We start from the raw sequence: 14,880 nt of genomic DNA on the forward strand, positions 1-14,880 counted from the left end.
TATCTCACTGTTAGAACAATCAACAGGGTATGAATTAATAATGATTTAGTTTGTGTGTTGTGTGTGTGTGTGTGTGTGTGTGTGTGTATGAGAGAGTGAGTGTGTGTGTGTGTATGAGAGAGTGAGTGTGTGTGTGTGTGTGTGTGTGTGTGTCTTATGTATGTGTAACAAATAGTAGAGGATTTTTGAAAAAAAAATTAAACTCTTAAAGAGCCAACATGATTTAATTTTATGGAGTTAAGTAGCCTGTGAATTGATTAACTTATTAACTTATTAACACCCCACCTTGTACCACAAATGGTTTAAGGCATCTCAGACTAGCAATTTTCAAAGAATATAATTCATGAGTAACTTACATACTTTACCATCTGATCTTGATCATGGTCTTGATCTTTAGCTGTTTATGTTTCTTAAAAGGATTTTCTGGGGAAAGGAGATCTATTTGCAGCATGAAGTTCTTGCTTTAAGAGAACTTAAGTTTTTACATGTTCTTCTTTTCAACATAGAATCAAAAGATAGAAAATCTACTTATGTATCAAAATATGCAGCTTAATGTTAAATTAAATTCACCTTTTATTTGTTCTGGAATATTTTCCCGTTTTTATACAATGCTGATTCCTGACACACAGTGTGCTTTACCCTTTTGCTAATACTTAAGCTTCTTGACCCATACTTCTCTACATATGAGTGCATATACACCCCAAAGAGATGATTCATGATGCTAAAATAATCTTGAATACTGCTTTATGAATATTTTCCTAGTAAGAATTATACAGTCTTTTTGCTTCATTAAAAAAAAAAAAGAGTACCACTACTTTTCAAAGATAGGAAGGTAACTCTGAAGACAAAAAAAAAAAAAAAATCATCTTAAAGGTCCTTTTTGGTATAACCTACCTGCAAACCTTACAAATATTCACATTTTTTATCTTTTTTATAATACACCAAAACAAAAGAAAATGGGAAGAAGAAAATACAATTATAAATTAACTGTAGAAAAGCAAAATGGGAAAAGGGAGTTTCTAAAAAATTCTATAATATTGTTCCATACCTCTTTAAGACTTATAAATTTTCCAAAAAATCAAAAAAGTGAATTGTAATAATAGTCAGTATGGCTAACTAAATATCTTTCATGGTCTTGAGCTTTGTCATGACCAGGTGTCATGCCTCTTGGACTCAGTTTAGCAAATTCTTCAGACCAGGAATCTGTTTTTTTATTTCTGTATGTTCAGATTTCACTTTGCAGTTTGGAGAAGAAATGAAGCAGTTAGGGGAAGCAGTTTTGTGGTGCTATAGTATAAAATCAAGCATATCATTTTTCATTTTTAACATCTTAGAATAAATGTATTTGGCATGAAATCCATTTATCAAAATTTGGACTTCTGTCTCACAGCACATTGGATCCATGAGAATTCCACATGCCTATATTTTCAGAAACATATTTACCCTGTGAACATGACCTCAGAGATGATGCTCCTTATGTTTACAGTGAGCCTGTAAGTGCTTCCCACATATGATAAGAACCTTCTCATTATCCACAGTATTATGTGCAAATGGGAAGGCCTAAATATTTGCTTCCTTTTACATGCATTGTTAAATATTGCATTTTAGTTCATTTTTTCTTTGTATTTGTAAAAACACAAGTATACATGAGCATACACATATATTCACTACCACAGATAAGTGTACACACATGGACTACATTTCCATATATGCACATATAACATATATAACCACATATGGAGTCCATATACATGTATGCACAGACCCACATAAGCCTGCGCTCCACCCCATTCCCGACAAAAATACTCCAATCTAAATTTGGGTGCTATTTTTCTAACCTAAAAGGCACTCCTCATTTATAACAGTAGCATCTGAAATTCAGCATGATTTAAGATGGTAATGACAATAAAAGCTTCACCTCCTCTACAAAGGGTGACAGTGACTTCAATAAGCTTATTCTTTCAAGTCAAAAATTTCAAAGCAGGCTGTATGGCTTGAAGAGATTGAAATTGAGAGAAACCCAGGACATGAAAAGCGGGAACATTTTCTTTCTCCTTCACTTATGAGATTCTGGTATTAACAAAATGATGCTAGGTAAAAGAAGTTTTAGAGGAGGTTTATACAAGTATTTTGAAGTTTCTTTAAAGAGTTAAGCACAAAATTTTAAAACCAAAAAATAAACAGTGTAAAGATACATGTTATATCAACTTTTCAAAACCAGATTACATTTGAACCTATGAATATCATGCCTTAAACTTATTTGTAATGTAGAGTTAAACTCAATATAAATAAGAGAAAAATTAAATTCATTATTGGCTTTTAAAATAGAAGTATCTTTATTTTTTCCTTTGATAATATAGCACCTTCCTCATTGTTGGAAAACAAAATAATGAAAACATCTAAAAGGAAGACATTTATTTTGGTGCATAAGTATGTAACATACATAGCTATCAATAATGAAATGTATATTTTCATGTGAAAATGAGATCATACCAAATACACTTAAATACTATTCAGTTATATATGTGTTTTAATACATTATAAGCCTCTTCCATGTCAGTGTATAGAACTCTTCTTTATTCTTTTAAAAAGCAATATATAAAAATATTTGTTGAGTCACTGTCATATTAATATAGCTTATTTCCATTTTTCATATTATTACTCCTGCTTTAATGTGTATCCTAGTTCATAAAACCTTATACAGTGTGCAATTCTCTCCTGAGGCTAAAATCTTAGCAGTGAAATTTCTGTGTAAATAAAGCTACATAAAGTTTTCTTATATATTGCCGTATCATCTTTCAAAACTATTGGATCAGTTCACAGTTGTCCCAAACACTGTAGAATAGGAGTATTTTCTACCACTTTTTATAAAATTGGATGTTCATGGTTTTATATTTCAGTGAGCTTAAAAAAGAAAACAAGTTCTTTTAAATTTACATGTTTTAGGTTGAGACTGAGCCTCTTTTTATATGTTGATCAATCATTTACATTTTTCCTCTTATAAATTACTTTATACACTTTATCCATGAACTTTATCTATTATCCGTTTTGGAGTTTCCTGTTTCCTTCTCTATTTGAAAAGTTCTTCATAAATTGAACACATTAACATTTTGTTCCTTTTAACTGTTGTGAATAACTTTCTGTCTTACAGGTAATTTTTTAACTTTTTTCTTTTGATACATATTTTTTGTTTCTTATCTTAATGTATTCTTAGTTTTTTCTTCTAGTACATTAAAAACTATATTGAAAATTTAATCCATATGAAAATTTTGGTATGGCATATTTTTAAGACCTTCCTATTGATTATATTATTGAGCCAACAGAATTTATTGAAGAACATATCTAGTCTCACTGATTTTAGTTGTCTGCAATGTTTCTGCTAAATAAAGAGCCAGAAAAGATGTCAGATTTTAAGTCTCAATCTATTCAGATAGGTTAATTTAATTGTCATAACCACTCTGTAAATGATAATTATCTCCATTTTGCAAGTGAATATACAGAAGTCAAGAAAGTTAAATAATACTTTCAATGTGTAGAGCTATGAAAGAACATATCCAGGGATTGAACCCAATGTCCATCTGATTTCAAAGACTAAGCTCTTCATTTTACTATGATTTTTCTCTCAATAAAGAAAAAGCAATTGATTTTATAAGAAAACCTGTTGATTTACTATAATACCCTATATAATAAAATATTCAGCACCACACATACCTTATCCCATTTTTGTGCTAAGACAATAAAAAACCTGAGGGTGGATATTTTATAAAGCAAAGAGGTTTATTTAATTCATAGTTTTGGAGTTTGAGAGGCCAGCATTGGGTTTTCCTGTATGGTCTGCCCCTACCTAGAGTCTTCTGGCTATGTCACAACATGGCCAATGGCATAACATGGTGAGAGCATGTTGGAGATGGTTTACATGGCCTGAGAGGAAGTGAGGGGCAAGGAGGGGCCAGGCTTGTTCTTTTGTAAAACCTACTCTTGAGGGAATTCATTTACTCATGGGAGATCCAAGGGGAGACCAGCATTAATGGCTTCATGAAGGCAGTCATATCTCCCAGTAGGCTCTACCTCTTAAAGGTCCCTACTCCTTTCTATGCCAATGCATTGAGAGCTTAGCCTCCATGTGAGTTATGGTGAGATGAACCACACTCAAACCACAGCAACACTCTATAGCCCAAAGGCTAGGGTTTTAATCTCAGCAAGATTCTTTAATATTCTGCTTTTTGTAATTTATTTAAAAATATCTCTATCTTCATTTTTTTCATTTGTAAAATAGAGTCTATTTACATTCTGAATATCTATCTCAAAGTAAATGTTATATATATATATATATATATATATATATATATATATAATAGCTGTTATTATTATACAATTATTTTATTTTCATATTAAAATAAATCATATACTGTACACTCACATATATACACATTATGTGGCAAAAAGTTACAATATTTTTTACTTAATGAAAACAGTGCCTTTTATGGAGAATGAGAGAGGAAAAAGAAATATCAAGAACTTTTTTTCTTTTTGGGGTGGGTAGAAGAAAATCCACTTTCTTAAAGTAGCAAAATATAAAATTGTGAGAAGCCTATCATCCACTGGTAGACATGAAGTAATAAGTGTAGTTATAAACAGGAGGTTAGAAATTTAAAAATCATCTCTTGAGATGACAAGTGAATGTCTATACTTGAGAATCCCTTGGAACGCATTATTTTCCTAATTAAAATATTTAAAATTGACTTTATGATAAAGACAGAGTTGGTACTTTTGGAAAATCCAAAAAAAAAAAATGTTTTACATGAACTATTCAGAAAAATGTGACAGTCACCATCATTTCTGTATGCTGCAGAAAATGAAATTTGATGTTAAGATCTACCTTAAGAATCTACAGCAAAAGCAGGAGATTTCTTTCCTATGGCCATCCCATCCCATCCCATACTACCTTGGGTAAATGTTCATTACAAATTAGTTGCTGCCTACAAGGTTAGAAGAATCATCCTTTATACTTTATACTTGGGAGCCGATCTTTGCTGGGAAGGAAATTGATGAATTCTGCCTTTTGTTAAACTATACCTTGGTATGAACTATAATGTACATAACTTAGAACATAGTGTAGTCTATATTCTTCTAAGTAATCATAAGATAGGAAATCTTAATTATGCTTTCAAAATTTTCTTTTTGAATTATCAAAGTAATACATGAATATACTGTTCTGTGTGAAAGAAAGAATTCAAATAAGATTTTCTTATTGTATTTGAAACAGCACAATGTCTAATTACTAACATGCTATGGAATGTTCTCTATGTTCTTATCCAAAGGGTAATAAGCAGTTACTGTTGCAGAATAGTTTCAGAAATGATACCCCTTCTATTTTGCAATGAAGAAATTCTGAAGGCATGGAAGATCTCTCAAAAATAAAAGCCAGGATTACTGCAGGCTTTGATTTTTTTTTTTTTTTACCACAAATGGCAATATATAAACCCAACTTACCTCTAGATTGGTGGTTGTAATACTTGATAGTTACAATTTTTCATTATTAAAAACTGCAGAAATCTAAACTCCAGTTTCCAGAGGTTTCTATTTCAACAGTATTTGTAGATTATATTGTGCCTCTAAAAAGCATATGCTAAAGTCTTAACCCATGATGCCTTAAATGTGAAGTTATTTGAAGAAGTAATTAAATTATGTTAAAATGAAGGCTCTTAGATAAGAAGAGACATAAAGATAAAGTGCAAACACTATGTGAAAATGGTACCAACCCCATGAGGGAGACAGTCATGCCACGACAGAGCCAGAGACTAGAGGGAAGCAGCTGAAACCTGGGGGCTCCAGGGATGCCATCATCCTCCAGAAGCTAGGAGGGAGCAGGGAACCCTTCAATCCCTGCCTACCCAACAAGAAACCTACCTGCCAAACCTTGATTTTATACTTTTGGTCTCCAAAACTGTGAGAAAATAAAATCCTATTGTGTGAAGCCACCTAGTTTTTAGCTCTCTGTTAACCAACTCTTCAAAACTCACAAGGACAGAATGATGTGGGAACCCTGATTCTGCATTTTTAATATGCATCAGATCATCCCAAGGCAGGTATCTTTAGGGAATCCTCTGGAAAGTAGTCTGTCACTTCCCTTATTATCCTCCCAATCATGCTATAGTCAGCAACATATTTAAAACCTGTGGTCCTGGCATTTCATTTCTTCCTACGAGGGAGTTTCTTCCCTCCTAAAGGATTCATTGAGGCAGATTCACAGGCGAGTAGCTGAAAAGCGCATACTTCAAAAATTTCAAAGCTTAAGAATGGACTTTATACAGAGTCCTATAAATACTGTTCTTTTTTTCATTGCTAACAATAATCCACTCAATAAAATAAAGAGAATATTTAATGATAGTTTAACATATTAATTGAGTAATTGTAGTATAGTATATATTCTACTATTAAATTTTATTTACTTTAGATTTCTAGTAAAATACTGCAGATTTATTTTACATTTTTGTAGTTAATGTTACTGCTGAGAGGTATTTTTAAATGTGCTTAGTATTTAAAGCAAATATTCAAGGGCTGTAAAAAAAAGAATATATATATACATATATAGATATGTGTGTGTATATATATGTGTATACACACACACACATATATATATAGATGTATATATATTCTTTTTTTACACCCTTTTTTACACACACACACACACACACACACACACACACACACACACATATATATATATATATATATATATATATCACTTTCAGGATTTCCTGCCCAGATCCCATGCTAGTCATAGACAGATTTCCCTAGCTTAAGAGTGAGGGTGTATGGGTAATGTCTCCTTATCCGATGAATGGTGAATGGTTGTTTTGGTACTTATTCCTCCATGCCTACCTCCCTAATTTCTTCATAGATTTAACTTAATGTTTCACAGATGTACAATGTCATGTCAAGATACATACTGTCCTTCTTCTTTAAATATCTCACCTAACCCACTCACAGAGCTTACTTCAACACTATTAAGTGCTCATAAAAGGCTAACAATGCTCCCCTCCCCATCCCCTTCAGAATGGCCACATCTTGATTCACAAAACCTGTGGAATGTCACCTTACAAGGCACAAGGGACCCAGTTATAGAATTTAAGCTGGGAACATTATCCTGGGTTATTCGATGAGCCACAGATGTAATCACGTACAGACTTATAAAAGGGAGATTTGACTACAGTAAAGGAAAAGGTGACGGAAACAGGTTGAAGTGAAGTAGCTACAAGCCGAGGGTTGCCAAGAAGTCCTCTGAAAGCTAGAAGAGGCAAAAGGAGACCCTCTTCAGAGCCTCCAGAAGGCATCAGTCTTGCTGTTACCTTCATTTTGGCCCCTATAAAATTCATTTTGAGCTTTTGACATCCAAACTGAGAGACTCCATTTATATATTTATAAGAATTTCATTTGTGGAATTTACTTCAGCAGCAATAGGAAACTATTTCAGTGTCACTACTCAAATCATTTTAGGCAAAAACAACTCAGAAGTCCAAGAAATATCTTTCAGATTTTCTTGGACCCAGAAGTTCAAACACCACCACCAGGACTGCATCCTGCCATTACTTGATCCTGGTTTCCTTTAGGACAGACTCTTGTTCTTTATGAGAGAATACGGCTGGTCTTACAGGGGACAGCAAAAACATCCTTAAAAATAGAAGTACAGATTAAAAAATTTGAAAAATCTCTGTCTTCTCTCTCTCAGCATCTGTATTGTGGGGGAAAACAAAACAAAACAAAAAAAACTCCAATTGGTGCTGCTGGGGCCATGTACTTATCTCCAGCATTACTATTACTTCCTTGTCACCAACTGTTCAAGAATGTTTTCAAATCGATCACATAAAGTATTTGGAGTAAGATTTTAAAAATACAAACTAGATCCTTACCTCTCTGGCTCAAAATCTTTCAACTGTTTTAAGCAGCTTTTCAGACAAGGCACAAAATCCTGAAAACAGCCATTAGGTCTTACATAACTGGCCCCTGCCATACCACTGGCTTTATTCAGACTATTTTCTCACATTGCCCATTTCCAGCTTCTTTGAAAACACTGATTTCATTCCTTCCTCCGAATCTCTTGAGCAGAGTTGTAATTTCTAATTTCTCCCATCCCCCTTTGCTTTAATGTTTCCTGTTATCTTTCTCATCTTGGCTTAAATGTTCCTCTTCCTGGGGGATGTCACCTAATGCCACATTCTAACTAGGTGGGGGCAATTGCTGTGTTCTTTTTGCACTCTGTACAACTTTGTCATATAATCTATCAAAATTATAATTACGTATGTATATAATTATTGGGCTATTATGTCTCCCTAACTAGCTGTAAGTTCAGTCAGGTGAGAGAATGCATTTTATTTCATGTTTCTATTATATCCCCAGATCTAGGCAATGTCTAACATAAAGTAAGTAGTTTCTCAGCAAATTTTTAAAAGTAAGCTCATGAATATCTTTACATTATTTCAAATTTTCTTGAATATATTTATGGAGAGCTAACAATGTGTCAGACACTGAATGAAATACCACACTACTATTAATATAATATTATGCTGAAACATTATCACATTCTTCAAATGTAGATGTGATTATTCACTTTACAAAGGAGTAACATGTAAATAATTGCTCAAAGCTACTTGGCTCTTGAAGCCAAGGGGACTTGAACTCTGTCTCTCTGATCACAAAGCCTCAATTTTTACTATGTTAAGCCACATTATTCAGCCTTTAAAAAAAATAGATTAATGATACATGTCCAAATACATTCTAAGTAAAATCCATGTCTCCATGTATAATCAAAAATGTGAAAAATATGGATGGATTTGCTGTACAATAAAAGGAAGATATTTTTCTGCCCTTGTGCCTGTAGACAGGTACTCCATTTCAATATTTTTGAGCTAATCCATTTACTTTCACACATACAGCATGGTAAAAAAAAATCCATTATTTTTAGCTTGTCTCCATTTTAATGGAAGTAGGTTCAATATTCTCTATAAAGGTCGAAATACTAAGCACATTATTATCTCTCCACATTTTTAACAGGCAGGTACAATTCAGATGAGATAAAGAAAAATCTATTTCATAGCTTCGGAGGAAACACAGAGGACGTTAAAGGTTCCTCAATACCCACACTGCTAAAGTTTCTTTAGAGAGGTTCATAATGTCCCTCTGAACTGCAAACCAGTCGTTGATAGGACTCTTACTCCTTCACACAGGAAGATCATTCAGGGAGGTCAGAGGGCTGCTGAATTCCTGGTGCTGATTGAAAACATCTCTTAAAAAGTTCACAGAAGTAGCTTCCCTGGGCTTTGTTCTATGCTTTGTGGGGACAACATCTTTGGTTTTACTGGAGAGAGAATGATCCACAAGTCCTTTGTTCCATCATCCAGTGGTTTGCAAAGAAGGAATAGAATGTTGTTATTGTGAACTCCTGTTCATTATTCATTTCCTTCAGTAGCTAGGTTGCCTTGATGCCAAAGTCCTCTGGTGTTGGGCACATGAATACAGACTTAAGGAGGCAACCAACAACAGAAAATGAGGCGGAATCCTGGGCTAAAACATTCCTGTACAATTAACATTACAGTATTACAGTTTATAACAGGAAATCCAAGAAATTCTACCCTTCTATATCTAGCAATGTCCTATCACTCTTGAGAGAGAGAGAAGCAAGGGCTAAAAATGAGAGGTTGGCTAACCTGAAGAAAAGTACTGTGAATTAGTAAAATAAAATAATGGACTTTAAAAAATTGTGATGGATTGTCATACACCAGTCACTACTGAGAGGTATGGTGTTCCTGTCAACTTTCTCAAGAAAAAAAAAAAAAAAAACAAGAATATTGTTGAGGTTCTCTGAATTTGACACATGAAGAATTTAAAGCATTCATTATATTTTCTAGAAAGACATAAATGTGATAAATACAAAGAATGAGAATTTCGTTACACCTGGCAGTACAATTGTAAATATTCAACTTTTGTCTTCACACACTTCTCTCAGGATATCTTCTTCTTCTTCAGGATTTCTTCTGGTAGTAATGTTCACCCCATATAAGCAAGAGTATATAAATCTTATATATAAATATTCATAAGTCAGAACATGAAGCTCAATAATAACCTTAAAATGACTAAATGCTTATAAAAATTGAAATTTTGTATGTGTAGTATTGATTCATGAATGTCATTGAATTTTGTCTTCAATATAATGAAGCCCTCGTCATCATATATAAATTAAATCTAAGACTCTAAAAGATATAGAAAAAAGGCAGACAGGTTTGGAAATTTGGAATCCTAGCTATAACATCTAATGCATATCCTGGGTTGTCTTTGTCAAATATCCTGAATTTGGAGGTGAAGAAACAGATAACTCAAAAACACCAACATGTACAGACAAAAAGAAAAAGTCCCCAGCAATACCTGCTCTCTCCACCCAAAGGACCAAGAAAGGGGCAGATTCACAGGAAAGAAACTTTTAAGCAATAATTACTCTATTCTAGCCAAACACCCTGAAGCAATGTGTCCCCAACTTAACCCAATCAACAAAGGAGTGGAGAGTGCAGACATCCTTCCTCAGCAGAATACAATGAGGTGTACCTCATCATCCTATAAATGGTGTCAGAGAAGTTGAAGTACAGAGCTGAGAATGTATTCCAACTAGGTGGAAATGGACCAGGCAGGATTGGGGTTAAACCTGTCTCTTGTGGTGTATGGCAGCTGAAATTTCTGTGGCTGTGCCCATATATAAAATGGATCACCATTACTACTTTGGATGATCATTTTGAAGATTAGGATCTATACATGAATGAAAAATAGCAATGAGAAGAGGAATAAGGAGAAGGGAAAAAAGAAGGAAGAGAAAACTAAAGACCAATGTATCTCTCAAAAATATATATAGGAGAAAGTTCATGACAAAGCAGCTGTAATAGTCAATAATAATTTAAAAGAAGTATTCAGCATAACCAACTGGATTTATTTCATGGATATGAGGCTGAGTCAATATTTAAAAATCAAATAATATAATATATATTATATAATACTATAATATACAAATATATATATATATATATATATATATATATATATATATATATAAAATATAACAATGAGGAAGAAATATATTGCCAGTGATATCAAAGTTTGAAAACCATAACATTCATTTCTATTTAAAAAAAGAAAATCTCCAAAAAAATATAAATGCAGGTGAAATTTCTCAGCTTGGGAAAACCATCTATAAAACTCTGGAAGCTAACCTTGTGCTTAATGATGGAAGACTGAATGCTTTACAATAGACTGGAACAAAATAAGAATGTCATCTCTCATCATTCACTCAACAAAGAATTGGATATTCTAGAAGGCACCATAAGGAAAGAAAGCATAAACATCAAAAAGGACTAAATAAAACTGCCCCTGTCCATAGATGGCATGATTGTCTACACAAAAATTTCCAAGGAATTTACCAGAAAGCCATAAAATAAATAAATGAATTTGTTATGATCACCAGATACAAGATAAAGTATAGAAAATTATCTTGTATTTTAATAATAGCAATTAACATGTAGACACAGAAATCAGAACTATAATACTTATAACACTAAAATTTGAAATAATTTGGTATAAAAACAAAATATGTCTGGGTCTTGCATGCTAAAAACTTACTAATATTGTTGAAAGAAATATGAGAAGATTGAAGAATCTGAAGAAGCAAACTGCCTTCTTGGATTAGAAGACTCAAATCATAAAGATATCAATTCTCCATAAACCAATACGAAGGTTTAGTGCAACTTCTCTAAAAATCAAGTAAGGATTTTAAGAGAGACAAGATTATCATAAAATTATAGGGAAAGGAAAACATGTTAAACTAGATGAAATGAATTTGGAAAAAAGAAAATCAAGTGGGGACATTTAGTTAACATACTTTCACCATATTACATAGCTACAGTAATTAAACCTTTGTGGTATTGGTGAAGGGAGAGACATACATAAATCAATGAAAAAACAGAGAACATAAGAACTAACCACAATTGAAAAATATATGTTGATTTCTGATGAAAGTGTAAAAATAATTCAACAGAAGAAAAGATAGTCTTTAGAAAAAAATGACTCTGGAACAAGTGACTTCCCATGGGCCAAAAAATAAATCTTACCCTGATTTTGACACCTTATGTATACATTAGCAAAATATAGGCCATGAACTTAAATGTAAAATATAAAGCTGTAAATCTTTCATAATAATAAAAAAGAAATAACTATAGATATAGTTTATTTGTAGAGAGCTTGCCTAGCATGTGAGAAGCCTGGCACAGATCCTTAGTACCATGAAGGAGAAAAATAAATTAAAAAAAGGAGAAATTATTTAGGATCTAGAGCTAGGTAAGGAAATTTAATAAATTTACACTCATCAAAATGAAAACATTTTCTCTGAAAATTGTCCTAGTAAAGTATAAAAGTCTAAGCTACAAATTAGGAGAAAAGATTTTCTTATCAGATAGATATACATGAATATATGACAGATAGACCATAACAACAACAAAAAGATCTTAAATGGACAAGCATATGAAGAGAGTTTCTCCAAGATTATGTGCCGAAGAAAATAAGCATATGTAATGATGTTCAGCATTATTCCCAGTTCCCTGGAAATTCAGAAGAAGGCTGATCCAGAGTCCTAAACTGGAGGCTTGACTCTGAGAATCCAAAAGATCAGGTCAAGCCATTCACCTCAAAAAACAAACAGAAAAGGTAATGGTGAAAAGCATGAAGGAACTTTCATCAGTGTAGCTGTACCAGAAAGTCAAGGAGACTTTATCCCTGTGTTTGAGATTCTGAGATTTTATAGAAAAGGAAATCAGGGCAAGGGTTGGGGGGTTTATATAGCTGGGGACTTTTTCTAGCTGCCCATGAAGGTGATCTTAATCTGAGGTATTCTTTGCATCATTGTCTAAGAATTGCAGGAGGAGCCTTGTCCCAGATAAGATAGTTCCTGTTGCCTGGAGGGTAGCTTCCACTCTCACAAGATGTGTATGAGATCAGACCTTGTTCCTGGAATCCAAGGTGACTGGGAGCAAAGAAGATAGACACAAAATGGAGGCAGAGATGCCAACCAAGACTTTAACTCTACTTTTAGCCACCACTGGACTTTGGAGGCTAAATCCTTATTACAAAACCATGATAAATAGTACCATAGATATCAGAATATCTAAAACAAACAGTGATAAAGTCAGATGCCAGAGAAGATACAGAAAAATGCAATAATGTACACCTTGCCAGTTGGAATGTAAAATGGTACAGCCACTCTAGAAAACAATTTATTATACTCATTATAAAAAATAATAATAATAACTGAAACGCTTCTACCATGTGACCAGGAATTGAGCATTTTAGGAAGAATTAAAATCATACTAATACCATGGCCTATATACTAATGTTTATGTCAGCACTATTTTTAATACCTGTAAACTGGAAATGACTCAAGTGTCCTTCCACAGATGGATGGTTAAATAAAGTGTGGTGATCCAGACCATGGAATACTACTCGCAGTAAAACAGGAACATGATACTAACGTACAGAACATCCTGGAGAATCTCTGGAGATGTCTGAGTGAAAAGAATTCCAATCCTTATAAGTTACATACTGCATGGATCCATTTATCAATATTTTTAAATGACCAAATTATAGAATTCAGAGAGGTTGAGGGGTTGAGTTGGAAGTGAAGATAGGAGACAAGGCATTGTGAAGATAAACGTGCAGCAGTAGGGATTCTTGGTGTGGATGGAATCTCTTCTGTAGTTTGACAATATCAACATCAACAACCTGGTTGTGTTATTGTGCTACAGTTTTGTAAGATCGTATCTTTTGGTTAAACTGAGTAAAGGTACCAAGGAATCTCTCTATGTTGTTACTTACAACTACACAGGAATTATCTCAGAATAAAAAAGTGCAATTAAAAATGTGTACATTACAAGCCCAAGAGATTAAATTGCAAATCAAAAGTTATGTAGCTCCTAACCCACAGATGCCATAAAACAGAAAGGGAAGAAAAAATGAAATCATAAAAATCCAGTTAATAAAAAATGTAGCAGAAACATAAGAGAAAGGGAAACAGAACAAATTAAATAAACAGAAAAAATAGCAAGATGAATGCCTCAACAACATTAATTAATATTTTATAACAATATTATAACAATAATTATACTAAATTGGTCTAACACCTATTTAAAAGAAAGAAATTGACAGATTGAATGTAAAAAGTGAGATACATTATTACATGTTACTTTCACAGCATAAGCTTCAAATATAAAAACACAAATGGATTAAATTTGACAAGATAAAAAATATTTATGTACCATTAGAGATAAATAGATTAATAGGAACAGAACCAAAAATCAATCCACACTACAGGGACAATTCATTTTTCACAAATATGCAAATTTACATTTACATTTGCATTTGGAAAAGAAAGGATAATTTCTTAAACAAATAGTGCTGAAAAGATTGAATATCTATATAAAGAAAAGTGCTCCTAGTTCCTAGCCTTTGGACTTGGACCCAAACTTACATCATTGTTGTTGTTGTATCTCTGAGTTTCAGACTCAAACTGGAACTACATCCCTGGCTTCCATGTGACCCCAGTTTGCAGATGGCAGATAGTGCTACTTACCAGTTTAACATAAAATAAGAGATCGGCTCACACAGTTATTTTATATATATCTCTTCTTATATAGTTTCTTTCCCTCCCCATGGTTTTTAATGATTCATCCATGTTCTGTGTATCAATACTTCATTTGTTTTTTATTGATTATATTCCATTGAACATATCAATTTTTTTCCAAATCCATTTACCTATTGACAGATATTTAGACTGTTTTCCATTTTGGTCTA

General features: G+C 33.0%; 1 protein-coding gene across 1 annotated transcript in view; it reads left to right on the forward strand.

Annotated features, from left to right (window-relative positions):
- The window catches only part of Erbb4 (erb-b2 receptor tyrosine kinase 4), a 681,070-nt gene that overhangs the window by 408,862 nt on the left and 257,328 nt on the right, over positions 1 to 14,880 (forward strand). The gene's annotated exons all lie outside the window — the stretch shown is intronic.

This window comes from Callospermophilus lateralis, chromosome 9, assembly GCF_048772815.1.
Source record: "Callospermophilus lateralis isolate mCalLat2 chromosome 9, mCalLat2.hap1, whole genome shotgun sequence".
In the NCBI taxonomy this organism is placed as follows: domain Eukaryota; kingdom Metazoa; phylum Chordata; class Mammalia; order Rodentia; family Sciuridae; genus Callospermophilus; species Callospermophilus lateralis.